The sequence below is a fragment of the Moschus berezovskii genome, chromosome 3 (genome assembly GCF_049115385.1).
Source record: "Moschus berezovskii isolate FMDL1 chromosome 3, NW_MosBer_1.0, whole genome shotgun sequence".
Classification (NCBI taxonomy): domain Eukaryota; kingdom Metazoa; phylum Chordata; class Mammalia; order Artiodactyla; family Moschidae; genus Moschus; species Moschus berezovskii.
This window is the reverse complement of record NC_142462.1, coordinates 110819146-110837052: the sequence shown is the minus strand read 5'-3', so window position 1 is coordinate 110837052 and position 17907 is coordinate 110819146. Positions and strand designations below refer to the sequence as shown.

The following is a 17907-nucleotide window of genomic DNA, read 5'->3' as shown; positions in this document are numbered from 1 at the left end:
GTCCATGTAGCCATCAAAGTCTCTAAGATCCTAAGAGCTACTTCCCACAAAACAATGCTTTTTGGGGTTTAGGTCGATTCATGTAAATTTTAAGAGTTATATTAGGCACTTAGTAGCTATCTCTTAAATTGAATTAAAAGGAAGTTACTTCAGAACTATGGAAACGGAAGGGAAGTATATTTTGCAACTACACTTGGGGTTGGCACTATCAAACAATAAGTGGAAAGGAAGTTAAAGAAGCAAGAGAAAGAGCAGAAAAGAACGGGTGAGCAGAGGAGAAGCTGCTTTTTGACCGTGCTTGGGTACATTTGCTTTATACTTAATCATTTCACACAACACTTTCCTCTCATCTATATCACAAATCCTCATATATGTGTTACTCAAATAATCTTTAGGTCCATTACCTTAACTTCTGTCCTCATTCGAAGAGAATGGAAATTCCAGAAAGACGGATGTCCAGCCTCTGAGTTGTACAAACCTCGGAGTTGGAGCCACGTGGATTAAGCCCCTAAATTCTTGAGTGTCAAAGACATGTCATTAAGTAGGTCACTAAATGCACCAAGGAAGCCATAAAAAGAAGGAGCCCCCTAAAGGAAAGTGACATCTAATTGGGAACTATCAGACATCTGTCACTCTTTGTGACAAGCGCCAAAAAGTCCTTTGCACATTTGGTGACGCGCAGGTGGGACGGGACTGACCGCTGGAGTGATTGATGCTGTGCGGAGGTTTGGGAGAGAGGGGGAAGGGCGTTGGGGGTGGGGTGGGGACAAACGAGAGCTTGGTTCTGAAGACTGTGGTTTTTCACCCTCAACAGTAACCACAAAAATCGCCGGGGCCCCAGACTGTAACCTAAGATACCCTCAAGTGTCCACTTCAGATCTGCCACTTGGTAACTGGGGTACGTACCCACCTGCAGAAGAGGTCCTGCGCAAAGTTTGGCAAAGGGATATTGCATCGGTCCCTGCTAAAAACGAAACAAGTCTTTCATCCCCCCGCCTCTGGGTTCAAATCTGCGCGCTGGCGCCGGGGGTGGGCGCCGAGCCGGCCCCCGGGAGAACCTCGCGTTTAAGCAGCAGCTTCCCAATCAGCTGGCGGCAGCGCGCGCTCCCCTCCCCAGCCGCGGCCTCCCCGCCCGCTCCCCGCATCCCTCCCATTCTCCATTTCCCTGCCGTCCCCTCCCCGGCAGGGCGTGCGCCAGTCCGCGGCAGGATCGTGTTCCCCGCCTTCCAGTCCAAAAATCCCGCCAAGGGAGCCGCCGAGCAGAGGAAAAGCCGAAGTGGAGAGAGGAGAAGAAAGAGAGCAGGGAGTCACCGGGCGAGCGGGAGGCAGAGAGCAGCGGCAGCCGCCAGCACCCGCGACTTGGGTACCTGGACTCAGGGCAGAAAACCTCTCCCGGATCCACAAAGGCAGCCTGAGCGCGCACCGCTCGTTTGCGACTCCAAGTAAGTCGAAGCGAATGCGCGATTCCTCCTAAGGTGTCTCGGATCGACACCTTTCTGGGCGCCGGCGCTTGACGCTGGTAAGAGTGCGAGAGAGGCTGCTGGTGTCTCTGCTCGTGGGGCTGCTTTCAACACTGATGTGCTCCAGGGGCTTACTTTGGAAGAGTCGGGTCAGACAGTCAGGGACCCCTGGGAAGAGTGTAAGCTTTTGTAGTGTTATGGATGTGCATGTGGACTGGATGGCGAACGTGCGGGGGCTTTGCCCTTTGTAGAACCTGAGCTAGTAGGTGTGTCTGTGGCTGGGTAGAGAAGAGAGAAAGTAAGGCAGCCTGAGCAAGCAGGCTCATTTCTCCATCCTTCCTCAGCTTCCCGGATGGCCCCAGGGCTTGCCAGCTGATGTGTGTCAGCTGGCATTTATAGGTACCAAGTGGGAGCTTGTTCCTCCCAGTGCCAGCTACATTGCGCATCCCTCGCAGAGCATCTGGGCACTCCTTGTCCTGACTGCCAGCCCAGGAATGGTTCTGGAAATGGTTCTGCCCAAAGTTTAAAAGACACACCTTGCATCCCACTTCTCATTTGAATAATTTTAATAATTGCCCTGTACAGAGACACTTGAACTTTTTATTTCTCCCACATAAAGCTAGGGTATATTGATTGCTAATTGGCTAGATTCTTAGTTTTCGAGTTGATGCGTCTAATAAGTTAAAATATTTTAAAAGAGAGGGCTGTATTCTACTCCTTCCCTTCCCTACTTAATACATAAAACAAAACTTCCTTTCTGTTCAGCACACACACACCACACACACACACACATGCAAGCACCCTTTTTTTTCTTTAACACAACACTGAGTTTACTTATACTCTTATTAACTTACCCCTACCTCTGTTAACAGCTGCTTTATAAGTTTGGGGGATACACTGAAAAACTAGGAGTGGCATATGGGGGGAGGGGTGGCAATGACTGGAGAGAATGAACAATTTGAGAAAAATTAAATTCCGGTCTTTTGGCATTTGGCATCTTTCATCTTGAGGGTTATTTAGGCATTTTGCTTTAACAGCTTGAGAAAGGTGATGTGTGTTTGTGTGTGTGTGTGTGTGCTGGCGGAAAGGACCTGGGAGGAGATCCAGGAACTATCAAGAAAGCTTTTAAACTAAAAACATAATGAAGCAATTTCATGATTTCAGGCAAATGTGGAGTTGATGAAACAGTAAAGCCCATTTTAGCCTCTTGAGCATCTGGGGATAAACTGATATTTGAAATATTGGAAGGTAATTGAAGTGAGACAAAAGAGGTGTCTCTCAGCATAGAAAATAAAGCTTCTATTTTCCATCTTCTTTATGGTTTTATTTTTAAATAAATTAGGCATTCTAAAGACCAAATCATTAAGAAAATTTATAGTCCAGTTAAATTCAAAGGCAATTAGGAGTGGACATTTTCTTTTTCCCTTCCTTTGGGACATGAGTTATTTCAGAGGAGCAATATTTGTACTTTCTCATTTAAATTAGAGGATGGCTTTTAAACAATTATTTCATTAAAAAAAACCTATTATTTTGTGCTTTAAGAAACTTTGGTGCTTCGAATTCTCTAATTGTACTTTAAATCGGTAGAAGTTGATCTTTCTTCTCCTCCTCTTCTCAGGCCTCTTTTAGGACATTTTTTTCTCATTTAGTGAAAAGCCTTTATAAGGAACACCCACCTGAAGCCATCCTTAACGCGTTAGCTGCTGTGTTTCTGCTGTTTGCTTTTTGGTACAAGTGTATTGTATTTTCAAAGCTAGAGCTGTGAGAGAAAAGAAACTCAGTTAATATGTGACTTTTTATTATCTGACTTTTCAATGGGGTCTTATATAGAATGAGAATAGTAATATTTAAAAATATTTAGAGTATATTTATAACACAATTCTGTGGATTTCTAGACTTCTTTTCATGATATTGGGAATAATAAATTTACTAATTTATTGAAAATTTCCACATATACCTTAGTCTTCACATATAGCAATATGTCACAGAACCCACATTTTTAAATGAACATTTTTGATGTTTTTACTCTAGAAAACCTTGTGGCCTGGTTTGGATTTTCACAAAACCTTGATCATTGGAAATAACTTGAGAGAAATAAGGTCCTTAAATAATTTAATTGCTTTTATCAATAAAGTCAATCTTAGAAATTAAATATTTTGAGTTTAAATATTTTTTTCCTTTTGAAGATACTCTTGCTTTCACATTTAAATGACATTCTCACGTGAATTCCGACCATATTCTTATTTGCCATGTGGTATTTTATTACTATTCAAAATGTTCTCAGGAGACTGAGTTTGGTTGGCTTGTTCAAAATGGTATATGAGTTAATAGTGGATTCGGGGCCAGTAGTCCGAATTCTGATTATGAATTCCAGTGCTCCAAATACACTTTTTAATATGATGATATAGTAAAAAGGGGAACTGTCCTTGACTCCCTCCTAAGATAATGCCCAAACCAAGACCACCCAGGGTGATCAAGGGGCAAGCTGAGTGCAGGTCAGTCCTGTGTGAAGAGATGCTCACCTTTAAGCGTCTGGTGAGTCAGACATCTCCAACTGCCCTTGTTCCCTTAGTTGGATGCTGAGTGGAGCCTCTCTAAGGGTGAGTGATGTTGTCTCTTTTGGCTGCAGTTCTAATGAATAATCAGAGAGCTTTTGTTTCCTCTTGACTCAGGTCCATGTTACACATGGGATAAAATAATATTCAGATATGGAGCTTCTCTCTATGAGCTGGGCCTGCTTTTTCCCATTGAGTCAATTGGCTTGAGTGGAATTTGGGCCACAGCCTTGTGTTGGAAAGCTGTTCTCCATTCTTGACGTTTATGTCCATTTCAAGTTTCCATCCACTGGGTCATTTTTCCATGCACTTCTTGCCAGTCTTTTATGTGGCATAGTTTTCCAGGTGTTATACGATCTTTTTAGATTGTCAAACATAGCAAGCCCTTTGTTTCCCCCTATTTTAGTATTTGGTAAATGACAAGTTAAGACTTCTGTGGTTTAGAAGGCTAACTATAATGTAATGTTATCAGAGGGCATTATAATTATGGTAACATTGCTGATTTGATTATGTAGATCACACTCACCACAAATCCCTATTTCTTTTAAGTAGGCAGGGAATACAGTGAATGGTTCATGCTCAAGGTATTTTGAGAAATAATTAAATTTCTTCTCCGTTCCATTCCGTCGCTCAGTCGTGTCCGACTCTATGCGACCCCGTGGACTGTAGCCTACCAGGCTTCTCCGTCCATAGGATTCTCCAGGCAAGAACACTGGAGTGGGTTACCGTTTCCTTCTCCAGGGGATCTTCCCGACCCAGGGATCGAACCCAGGTCTCCCGCATTGGAGGCAGACGCTTTGACCTCTGAGCCACCAGGGAAGCCCTTTGTAGTAGATTTAGATACAGTGACATTTCGAATAAAAACATCATCATAATGATCATAAAAACATCAACAGAATGCTTAAGATTCTTAAAGTTCATAGTTAGTTTAAAAAAATCTATTGTTATATATTAATCTTGAATGAAGTAAGTCAATAGTAACTGACACTTGGGCTCTTAATTCTAAGAATTGTGCCGAATAAGAACCAAAAACATCATTTTAAGGCACATATAGCATTCTGTAACTCTCAGTTTTTACTCCCACTTCTTCCACTTTTTATACCAAGATATAAGATTACTGACCTTCAGTGAAATTATAGACAAACATGGAGAGAAAGACACCAAGTCCTCAAACTTCAGTGTGGAATTTGAGTGAAACTGAATCAGTCTGAAATTAAAGCCTCCAAGAGTGGGTTTTCCCAGGCAAATCTCCAGGTGGCGCTCTAACTCTCCCTCCTCTTTTATTCTCAGCCCCTCCATCACCCCTTCCCAAGACTTCAGTTCCTCCTTTCCCAGCAGTGTTAACATTGGAAAAGCACAATATTTATCTCATAGGATTACTCCCTTTTACCACCAGCTCCACTCCACCCACCCCATTCACCCCTTGAAGGCAGGGACACTCTCATTCATCTCTAGAACCCTAGAATATCTAGAGTGGGACCATTGAAATGCCTGATAAATGTCTGATGAATGAGTGCAAAAGTAAGCTAATGACTCTGAATACCGTTCTCTCTGCTCTTCCTCATGCTCCAATGACCTTGACTGTCTTCCGAACTCAATCACTATAAACATCACCTGGTACCAATTTCCTGTTTAAAACCAACTACGCCATTCCCAACCTTGAACCTCGAGAAGAAGCTCTCCTCTCTTCCCCTCACCTCCATAACTGCAGACGTATAGATCTGCTGATTCTGTGGAGTGCCTTCCTTATCACACTTCACCTTGTTCATTTGAAGGCCTTTGGCCTTGCACGGCTCTGACTCACTTCCATGATGGAGACAGAAACCTTACCTCTTCTTTAACAAACTGTATTATTTGATGCCCTAAGACTGAACACTGGGAACATTATTTCCATCATAACTTCAGTGCGGCTATAGGCTTTTGCTTTTCAGAACTAGTAACATGTATTTTCTCATCATATTTTCATAACAGTTCTACCTAGGTAGGCCGGGCAGGACTTTTTTTTTTAATTGATAAGGATACAAGTTTAAAGAGGTTAAGATGACCCCATATGAGAATCTTGGAGTTCTTATAAGATCTTAAAATTCCTAGTTTGTATATTTTTTCTCCTCTATAATATAATGCCGTCTCTTCCTTTGGCTTCTCAGCTGCCTCTCACATCAAACCTAATCTCTGGTGTCTATGCAGTGAATGGCCAGATCACCCAGGGTAGTGATTTCTGGTCCTCAGTGTTTATCAGAACGACTAGAGTCATGTTTTAGCATCCAGATGCCTGGGGCCCATCTTCAGAGATTCTGATTTGAGACGTGGAGTCAAAGAACCTAGACATGTGACAGGCCACCTGAATGCAGGTGATGTATTAGAAACAATAGCTGTAATGCTCCATTATTTGAGCTCTGCTGCTGCTGCTGCTGCTAAGTCACTTCAGTCGTGTCCGACTCTGTGTGACCCCATAGACGGAAGCCCACCAGGCTCCCCGTCCCTGGGATTCTCCAGGCAAGAACACTGGAGTGGGTTGCCATTTCCTTCTCCAATGCATGAAAGTGAAAAGTGAAAGTGAAGTCGCTCAGTCGTGTCTGACCCTCAGCGACCCCACGGACTGCAGCCTACCAGGCTCCTCCATCCATGGGATTTACCAGGCAATAGTACTGGAGTGGCTTGCCATTGCCTTCTCCTTATTTGAGCTCTAAGATGAAAGAAATCAAGGTAAACCACATCTACACTTCTTACTAGCTGTGTGACCATTAGCAAATATTGTGATCTTTCTTGCTTCAATTTCCTTATTCCGAAGATGAGGCAATGATACTTATCTCCTGGGACTGACATGAATATTAATCTAGAAAATGAGTGTGAAGGACTGGACCCAGAGTCTGACTGCTATGGAGTATTTGACGAGATAATGGAAATGCTGATTATGAGGATGCAGCCCTCCCCATGGAAGCCCACCCTTGCTCTTCCTGCCCTCCCCTCCTCGCTGCTTTTGTTTCTTAAGTCCAGCTGGCATGAGACACAAACAGAAACAGCCTAGCCTCTGTCTCACAAAGGTGAGACTTTCTGCTTCTTGCAGTGCTCCTGCCTTCTATACTCTCAAATTATTCTAAATGCGGATCCAAAACCCCTTCTGAAAAGAAGCACGTGGGACATGTGATCATGCTCCAGGCCCCAGGGAATCTGACATGTGAGGTCCCCAAATCAGGCTGTTGACCTTGGCCTTTCCTTTAGTGTCTGTGCTCCTGCTCAGTTGTGTCCAAGTCTTTGCGACCCCATGGACTGTAACCCACCAGGCTCCTCTGTCCATGGAATTTTCCAGGCAAGGATGCTGGAATGGGTCGCTATTTCCTACTCCAGGGGATCTTCCCAACGCAGGGATCAGACCAGAGTCTCTTGCATCTCCTGCATTTGTATGCTGATTCTTTGCCATTGCACCACTTGGGAAGCCCGCCTGTAGTGTGCAGGAGAGCATTTTGCACACTGGACACTTCTTATCCAAGGTGCAGCCACTTCATTGCTGGCACTGTGATGCCCACAGCCATGTCCTCCCTGGCCCTGCTGCCCTCACGGAGCCGCCAGCTCAGAGGAAGGAGTCCAGGTTTGAATCGCGAGCCTGCGTTTATCTCATTGCAGTTCTGCCTGGTACTGAGTATGTCCTGTAGGTATGGAGCCTTAGGTTTTCTAGCTGTAAGATGGTGATGACGGTGATGATATGCACTTGGCCTTCCTCATGGGCTGGCGGTAAAGGTCAGTTGTGTCCGTGCAACATTTTTAAACTGTAAACTGTTATTTGAAACATGAGCTTCTGTTAATAAAATCAATAGGGCCAGTTCTGTCTGTTTCTTTCCCCGGTTCTGCTGCTCATCACGATCGTTTTCTCAGGACCTAGAGACTGCCTAAGACGTCAGAAGGTAAGTTTGATCAGATGAAGTGAGTAGGAGGCAAGATGTGTGACAGGTGTGAAGACAAGGAAATTTGAGTCAGAGTTAGAAAAAGGAATAGACAAGTCTAAAAAAGGTTAAACCAAAATGGCTATGAATTGTTTTACTCAATATTATGTTAGAGTGCTTCCTCAGAGTTGTACAAGATGCATACCAAAATTTCCAGTCAGTTCTTCTCAGTAAATTTAGGCTTTTATGGTGGATTAGCACCACTTCCGGAGAAGGCAATGGCAAGCCACTCCAGTACTCTTGCCTAGAAAATCCCATGGACGGAGGAGCCTGGTGGGCTGTAGTCCATGGGGTCGCTACGAGTCAGACATGACCGAGTGACTTCACTTTCACTTTTCACTTTCACATATTGGAGAAGGACATGGCAACCCACTCCAGTGTTCTGGCCTGGAGAATCCCAGGGACGGGGGAGCCTGGTGGGCTGCCGTCTATGGGGTCGCACAGAGTCGGACACGACTGAAGTGACTCAGCAGCAGCAGCAGCACTTCATTTATACTATAGAAGTGCTCCTCACACTTACATATGCATATCAGTCACCTAGAGATCTAGTTAAAATGCAGATTCTGGTCCAGTAGGTCTCTGGCTGACTCTCAGAGGCTGCCTTTCTGGCAGACTCCCTGGTGATAGCAGCTGCTTGCCTGGGGACCTCATGTTGAGTGACCAGCCAATAGTGTTTAGTTCCGTAGACTGGAGACTAGGAGAGGAATCAGAACTCTCTAATCATGATGTCCATAGCTTAGTACACACATTGAGGGTCACTGGCAATAACACGTCCTTCTAGTGCAAAAGCTGATCACGCCTGTATCTTCACGTGCAAATAATATTTATAATGTTGGATCATTTGCAGAGGAAATTGACAGTCACCATCAGAATTGCCATTGATTTGACTGATGCCCCTTAGGAATACAAGGCCCTTTGTCAGGTGTGATCTCGGGCTTCTTACGGGTACTCGGCTGGAGCTTTTCCCTGCGAGGGTGTAAGTGAGCCAAATACTGCCATTTTCATTTACCTTAGAAGCTGGCGAGAAGTGTTTAGGAAATTCCATTCTTAGCATGAGAAGGATATAATGTAATGGGCTTTCTGCATCCTACAGCGTTCTCTTCTTCAAGGTTTGAACATCGTTTCTCTCTGGGAGGTCCCCTTCCATACCATAAGGGAAGTAGAGCAGGGAGCATCCATCTGTGTGGCTTCCCAGGAGACACTGGGCTGCCCAGGGAAGGAGCCAAAGATTTTTGTCTCAGAGTCCAGATTTAATCAGTAAGGAACATGTCTCAGTCCCAATTTTAGCTAATAGAGAAACTCTTCTTCACTCAGGATAAAATGAATGGAGACCATATAAAACTTTAAAATAATGTTTCTGTAATGGCCTTCCTCATTTGGGAATAATATGGCGTTTTCTAACCCGGGTGAGGGATTATTGCTCTTGACAGCAGAGAATCATCTCTAAAGCTTTAGTGTATGGTGGCCTTCATTTCTGAGCGGTAGAACATCAGAAGGCTTCCACTGGGCATCTGCCAACCAGCCAGATGGACACTTAACAGTGTCCATGTTAAGCCAGGAGTTGGATCTTTGGCTTAAAAAAAATATATCCTGCTGCTTTGGAGAATCTTATGCGAGGGCCAATTTAGTTCTTCAAAAAAATTTTTTTTCTAGAAAAAAATGTTGCCTTCTGTGTATAATGTATTTCTTTAAATATGAGCTATGGTCCAAGATGGTCAAATGAGGAAGTCTGAAGCTGCTACATGAAAGAATGCAGGGAGTTTATTAAGTTATTTTAACTGGTGGAAGTACTTACATTTTGAAACAATAATATAAAGCCTTTCTTCCCATCTTCCTTTCTTGATTACGATATATGTTTAACTGTTCAATTCAAGGCCTCTGGCAAAATGCAGAACCTTAAATTCAGCTCAATGCAATTCAAACTTGTAAAAAAAAAAGATTGATTAATTTTAATGATGTGAAAAATAATGTTTTTTTATTACTCTGTTGTTAGGAAAACACAAATATACACCTGAAGAAACACATTATTTTTTCTCATTCTGAAACAATGTGTCCAAGCTATAGGATTTTCAGATCTGTAAAGTTATGAAGAAGGAAAAAAATGACTTATAATTCTGCTCAAAATGGGCACCACTATTAACACTCTGATGCACTTTTATAGTTTCCCTGATTTAACTTTTAAAAATAGTTGTGCAAATAATCGTCCTGCTTTTTAGGTCAACATTGTAATCAACATATGCTATATTTTTATAGCTGTGCATTTGTTTCTACTAAGTGGTCCAGTTAACATGGAAATTCAATTTATTTAGCTTGACATCAGTAAATTTGAATCATAAAAAGCTTAGTAAATTAATATCATGGACTCTCATTAAAAAGTTGGAAATAGAAAAATGCAAACAAACCATCATACCATGAAGCCAACAAAAAATCTTTCTCCCAGTAAAGGATGGATATTTAGATGGGAACAAATAATCCTGTGGACCTTACTGTGTGCCAGTTAAAGGTCAAGCTGAGTAAACAGTATCTTTCATTCTTAACCTTGCAGACCCTTCAGATAGTAGCCAGGGGTAAACATCTCCCCAAGGAAGCCACAGCTGCCTGATCCCACCCAGGTTCAATCTCAACCACTTAGCAGGTCCCAGGAGCCTGAGGAACTTCTGAGCTGCTCTGGTCTAGGATGCATGGGCCTGATGCACTGCAGGTGGCAAACTTGCAGGGGCAGCTGACCTCTCTGAGGCACGTTCCCCCAGGGCTTGGCACTCTTCGGGGAGTATTTATTTGCTCTGTTATTATTTGGAATGACTAGTGTACAGATTGGCTGTAGTTTAAAGTGAGTCAGATCACACTTGGGTTTGTCAACCACACTCTTGTTTGTAGAGAAGGGGGCGAAAGTTAAATGCTTTTATTGTTTGTGCCAGTATTGGGATTCCCACCAACTTGAGCCTGAAATAATTTCTAGCCTTTGAAAACAGCAGTTTGGGTCTGATGATTAGGGATCACAGAGTTTGCCCTCTGATATATGATATCTGGGGATTGGAAGGTGTACTTTAAGGCTGTCATAAATGAATTTGGATTGGAGAAACAGATCAAAAGCAATTTATCAGGAATAAGCAGGTAGAGGTGGATTTCTACCAACTTCTCTCTTAACTCAATCCATATTTCCTAAAGGCAAGATAACTATGGGTTTCTAATATCTCATCCAGTGATTTCTCTTGCAAGAGGTTAAAGTGAGAGCATTTAACTTCAAAGGCAGCAGAACCAAGAATACAAAAGAAATAGAAGTGGACTTGAACTGAGACCTTAGGGAAAACATCCAAAAATCTGATAGAAACCTGATGCTTGGGCAGAGGAGCTTCAGATCTCACAGAGAACACTAGGAAAGGGTGAAAGTTAAATGCTTTTATTGTCTATGCCAGTATTGGGATTCCCACCAACTCTTTCCTCCATTCTGCATGAACTCTCTTTGGGTCCTTTGGGCTCAGTTGACTCTGGTGGTGTTTGTTAGGAGATTTCTCCTCAGTGGATTTGTCTTGTTTGCTTTCTAAATCTCCTAAGCTCTGCATGCCTCTTGGTATAATAATGCCACAAAGTCATTCCAGGACAGGAGCAAGCCTGTCCCCTCCTTGTTCCTCTCAGAGGAAGTATTTGCAGACAAAACAGTATCAGTTGTTCAAATGAAGAGCTCCTGCCTTAAATAGGACCTGAGCAATCTTGGATGCTGGGCTGTGAGCTAGACAAGCTGGTTGCCGGAGTCAACTTGTCCATAAGGCTCATACCCTCTACCCACTGTTTCCATTCATATCTTCCCCACTCTTGTAGGGGGATCATGAAAGGAGATCAAAGAACAGACTCAGAGGCTCCCTTTCATGGGCACAATAGCATCCCTTACAGCCCAGTTAGCTTCCTGGGTTAGTTTTCTACTCTGACTTCTGCTCACCAGCTCTAATATGTAATGTTAAGTATCTTTGTTGAAATCAGAAAAAAAAATGTTTAGACTTGGGCATTTCTATTAAAAACCGCTTATTTTTATTTTGAAGAGTACATATTGTTTACTTGTCTTCTTCTCATCTCAAATTGACCACTTCCTTACCTAATTTCCAAGTCCATATCAAGGTATGGCCAGGTTTATCATCATCTATTGGAACTTGAGCAACTATTGAAAATAAGTACAGAACACAGGAAGGTGTGACCACTCTCCTTAAGGTGATTTTAATGTTTCTTCGGTGAGGAAGATCAGCTTAAAGTATTTGTATCTGCTGTATATTTGTATTTACTGAAAGCCTTCCTCAGCGATCAATGCAAAGAAATAGAGGAAAGCAACAGAATAGGAAAAACAAGAGATCTCTTCAAGAAAATTAGAGATATCAAGGGAACATTTCATGCAAAGATAGGCTCGATAAAGGACAGAAATGGTATGGACCAAACAGAAGCAGAAGATATTAAGAAGAGGTGGCAAGAATACACAGAAGAACTGTACGAAAAAGATCTTCACGACCAAGATAATCACAATGGCGTGATCACTCACCTGGAGCCAGACATCTTGGAATGTGAAGTCAAGCGGGCCTTAGAAAGCATCACTATGAACAAAGCTAGTGGAGGTGATGGAATTCCAATTGAGCTATTTCAAATCCTGAAAGATGATGCTGTGAAAGTGCTACACTCAATATGCCAGCAAATTTGGAAAACTCAGCAGTGGCCACAGGACTGGGAAAGGTCAGTCTTCATTCCAATCCCAAAGAAAGGGAATGCCAAAGAATGCTCAAACTACCGCACAATTGCACTCATCTCACATGCTAGTAAAGTCATGCTCAAAATTCTCCAAGCCAGGCTTCAGAAACGTGAACTTCCAGATATTCAAGCAGGTTTTAGAAAAGGCAGAGGCACCAGAGATCAAATTGTCAGCATCTGCTGGATCATAGAGAAAGCAAGAGAGTTCCAGAAAAATGTATATTTCTGCTTCATTGACTATGCCAAAGCCTTTGACTGTGTGGATCACAATAAACTGTGGAACATTCTGAAAGAGATGGGAATCCCAGACCACCTGACCTGCCTCTTGAGAAACCTGTATGCAGGTCAGGAAGCAACAGTTAGAACTGGCCATGGAACAACAGACTGGTTCCAAATAGGAAAAGGAGTGTGTCAAGGTTGTATATTGTCACCCTGCTTATTTAACTTATATGCAGAGTACATCTTGAGGAACACTGGGCTGGCAGAAGCACAAGCTGGAATCAGGATTGCCGGGAGAAATATCAATAACCTCAGATATGCAGATGACACTACCCTTATGGCAGAAAGTGAAGAGGAACTCAAAAGCCTCTTGATGAAAGTGAAAAGAGACTGAAAAGGTTGAATTGAAGCTCAACATTCAAAAAACAAATATCATGGCATCTGGTCCCATCACTTCATGGGAAATAGATGGGGAAACAGTGGAAGCAGTGTCAGATTTTATTTTTTGGGCTCCAAAATCACTGCAGATTGTGATTGCAGCCATGAAATTAAAAGACTCTTACTCCTTGGAAAGAAAGTTATGACCAACCTAGATAGCATATTAAAAAGCAGAGACATTACTTTGCCAACCAAGATCTGTCTAGTCAAGGCTATGGTTTTTCCTGTGGTCATGTATGGATGTGAGAGTTGGACTGTGAAGAAAGCTGATTGCCGAAGAATTGATGCTTTTGAACTGTGGTGCTGGAGAAGACTCTTGAGAGTCCCTTGGACTGCAAGGAGATCCAACCAGTCCATCCTAAAGGAGATCAGTCCTGGGTGTTCATTACTGATGCTAAAGCTGAAACTCCAATACTTTGGCCACCTCATGCAAAGAGTTGACTCACTAGAAAAGACTCTGATGCTGGGAGGGATTGGGGGTGGGAGGAAAAGGGGACGACTGAGAATGAGATGGATGGATGGCATCACCAACTCGATGGACATGAGTTTGAGTGAACTCCGGGAGCTGGTGATGGACAGGGAGGCCTGGAGTGCTGTGATTCATGGGGTTGCGAAGAATCAGACACGACTGAGTGACTGAACTGAACTGAACTGATGACTCATAATGCTGCAGTGAGATGTCAGTTCCTGATAGGAGGCTAGGAACCTCTGAATTTTAAGAGGTGAGAAATGTAATGGTTGAGTGCAGGACAGTTAGGAAAGCCTTAAGGAGCAAGTAAAAAATTCCCCCAGAAGGTGAAAATGGAGAAACTACGGGACTATGGCTTATCGAACTAATTTGACTTTTACTGAAATAAGGATGTGGAAATACCCAATGACCAAATGCACCATGTGCAATTGAGGAGCACTTTAGATACGTACTGGAAAAGATAGACATGAAAATACTGACTGGTGTTTCTTGAAGTAAATCTACAGATCTTAAAGATTCCTCAAGATGGCATCTAGCTGATTTTATTTCCATTTGTCGGTCTCTATATGAAGATGCTTCCATTATTAAGTCATTTTGGATGTCTACCCTTGGTATTTAAAGGAAGTCACTGTATTAACTCTAAGGTTCAGTGGTCCTGCATCTTCTTGCTGAACCTCTTTGTTCTATCCTGGACGTCTGGACAGTTGTTTCTAGTTCTTTCACTTTACCACTACCCAAACAGCAAATGGCAAATTGAGTAGTAGGCACTCAATTCATGTTTATCGTTGCATAGAATTAAGACACCCTTTCACACAGGGAAGTTTGGAGCTTCCCTGGTGGCTCAGACAGTAAAGCGTCTGCCTGCAATGTAGGAGACCCAGGTTCGATCCCTGGGTCAGGAAGATCCCTTGGAGAAGGCAATGGCAGCCCACTCCAGTACTCTTGCCTGGAAAATCCCATGGACAGAGGAGCCTGGTAGGCCAAAGTCCATGGGGTCGCAAAGAGTCAGACACGACTGAGTGACTTCACTTCCGGTCACATAGTTTCTTCTCACTGTCCCTGCTCTCCTGCACTCCCTTCACTGACCCTGGTGACATTTAATATTAAATGGCCACCTTGACCAAAAATTGTGACATGAGCAATCATTCTCTTTGACCTCTCTAGCTTTTCTGCTCCATCTTTCATACTTAGGGATATTTTCATAATCATTGTGCAGGCGCTCAGAGTCCCACTTCTGTCGTGGTATGAAGACAGCTGTATCCAGGCTTCATGCTGGCCTCGGACATCCCGAGTTTCCCTTGGTGTACTCTGGGGACAATGGCAGTAAGTCAAGTTCAGGACCTACCTCTGCATCTGAGGCTCTAATCCTGGGAAATGCCAGGGCCAGGGAGGAGCCTTCATCCCCTGTCACCAGCTACTTCTAGAATCTGGAGACCTTGCTTTCTTTTCTTAGCACTTGTCCTTTTTCTGTTCTGAGCACAATTCACCAACATTACTGAGTTCCTGAATGGTTAAGTAACTTGTTCAAGGTCACAAGCTAGTAAGAGGTAGAACTGAGAACATCGTTTGTTTGTTTGTTTGTTGACTGTATCACGCGGCATGTGAGATCTTAGTTCTTTGACAAGGGATTGAACCCACACCCTCTGCTTCCGATGTTTGGAATCTTAACCAGTGGACCATCAAGGAAGTTCATGAAGTTGAATGGAGATTATAGATCAACTATATCTAACCGCAAAGCTCCTAAACATTACACTCTTTCACCTACACCCGGTGTTCTATGACAAGGGCTCAGTGAGTATCTGAAGATATTTTGACTCAGTCCCTTCCTTCTTCCCCTTTCTTGTGTTCAGGAATATGTTTTCATGCTATGTATTTTATTTCTACCTCACTACGGTCAAGAGAACACACTTTTTGGACAAAGAATCCTGTTGTCAGACAAGATCTCCTTGATTGTATATTATTTGCCACTGCTTTCTCAAGCATTGGTTTGCCTGGCCTGGTGGTTCAGTTGGCTTGCACTGAGGAAGGGCACGGGAGGAGGAGACTGGAGGGTGTCTGGGTGATGCGCTGTCTGTTCCTCCGGGCTGCTATCACCTGACCAAATTGTTTGCTGGATTGCTGTGTTCCAGCCCCAAGGGAGGCCACAATGCCGTGTTTGTTTGTGTATGAGAGACTCTGGCTTTGATTAGCAGCTAGCTTCAGTGCAGCTGAACATACAATAGGGACCAAAGGATGGGAAAAAAAATCCTGCTACAGTTTCCCATTGGAAAGCATTCACTGTAGAGCTTGGAAATCCAACAGTGGGGCACAGATGGATAGAGGCTGGGAAAGGTTAGGTGATGGATTCTCCATGCCCTGCAGCTCGTTGTGTGTGATACACTCACTTCTTTTCGTAAAGTATTGAGCCTCTCTCCCTCGAGATGTCTTTTATGATTAAGGTTTGAGACTTGTATTGATGTGGTTTGATGAGGGGCAAAGCCTGGAAGCTGAAAAGCGTGAAGGAGCCCCACAATGATAAGGGCAAGGGTAAAAACGGTGAAAAGGATGCACCTATTTTAAAGGGCTAGTTACACAGTTAAAAAAAAAAAAGTATTACTTTGGCTTCATGGAAGAGATAAAAAGTAACTATAACTATACTTTTATCAATGAAGGCGGAAAGTAGCAAGTTTTTATTTCATTACATAGGCAAAGTTAGTGATTTCATACCACAGACACACTGATAACAGATAATTTACTTCTTCTCATTAAATTCAATCTTGTATCTAGGGAAAGCACCCCTATCTGCTGGTAGCTGAATAATAAGATGTCTGCCTAAAGACTCATCAGTTATCAAGAATTTTTCATCAATAGAATAGTCATCTGAAACACTGTGCATGTTACAAAAGCCACTGTCCATTATCCAAGTTTGTAGGTACCTTATTTGGTCTTCCCAAGAGGGACAAAGCAGGCCTAAAATCAGAAAACCACATAGTGGTTAAATGGTAGAAGAGTGGTTATCAGGTTGTCTAGAAGAAGATACTCTAATCTGGCATGGAAAAGGGAGGCTACATGAAGGAGGTAGGGTTTTGAAAGACAGAGTGGTACTGTCCATGGCAGGAAGGCATGAGGAAGGCATTGCAGGTGAGGACTGGAGAGAAAGGAGTAGCAAAGAGATGATAAAAAGTAAGATATTTGGGGACAGGGAGTAGAAGGGCTGGATGTGTGCAGACAATGGGTGACCAAGGAGTGAAAGTTAGGATTGGGAAAAAAGTTTTGGATAACAATAGCAAGACCCTTGAGGTGCAAGCTGATCTGCTTTAACTTTATCCCATTAAATAGTAAGGCATCTTTGGAGGTTCTGCACAAGCAAGGAGAAACTTTGCTAGAGTACAGGAAAGATTAGGGAAGTAACAAATTAGAGGTGGGGAGAATCCATTAAGTTTTAAAAAGTAATCCTCTGTGTACCACCCCTCCTCCCAAGCCCTTGATCTTTTCAAATTCTGGAAATCCTGTTCACACTTCGTGCTTTGCTTAAATACCATATCTTCCATGAAAATTGTCTTCATTCCTCTAGTTAAAGTTAATACTCATCCCTTTTTCTGTTTCACAGCTTTCTAAGATTTTTCTTTTGTAGTTTTTATCCATTCATTCAAAAATATGCAATGAACATGATCTGCTGGGCTCCATGTTAAGCACTTCCTAGTACAGAGATGAATATGACAGTGTTTTTAAAGCTCACAGTCTAGTTGCAGAGCAGGCACGTCAATGGCTAATGGGTGCAGTGTCAGTGCAATGATCTAGAAAAGCACTGTGGAAAGCCCATAAGAGAGATACCTGATTCATATGAGAGTGGATTCATGGCAGGCTTCCAGGAGGAAGTGTCTCCTGACTTGTGTTTGAAGACTGAAAATATGGGAGTTCCCGGTACGGACAATAGTGTGAATCCTGACTTCATTTTTATATAGCAGTTATTTTAAATAGCTGTTTCTCCCCTACTTAACTACAGAGCTCTTAGCCCAGTGCTTTTCCTGATGCCAAATGTCTGTAAGAATGAGTAAACAAATGGATTTCTGATGCCTTCACATTAGCGGGTACTTAGGAGCTTGGACTGCAAGGAG

General features: G+C 42.9%; 1 protein-coding gene across 2 annotated transcripts in view; it reads left to right on the top strand.

Moving 5' to 3' along the window:
- The first annotated feature begins 1131 nt into the window (after window positions 1-1131).
- The window catches only part of PTN (pleiotrophin), a 110477-nt gene continuing 93701 nt past the window's right edge, over window positions 1132-17907 (top strand). Inside the window, exon 1 of one of the 2 annotated variants that reach the window (XM_055421326.2) lies at window positions 1132-1442. The gene's annotated coding sequence lies outside the window, so the exon portion shown is untranslated. The remainder of the gene's footprint in view (window positions 1443-17907) is intronic. The other variant, XM_055421327.2, reaches the window with a different exon arrangement.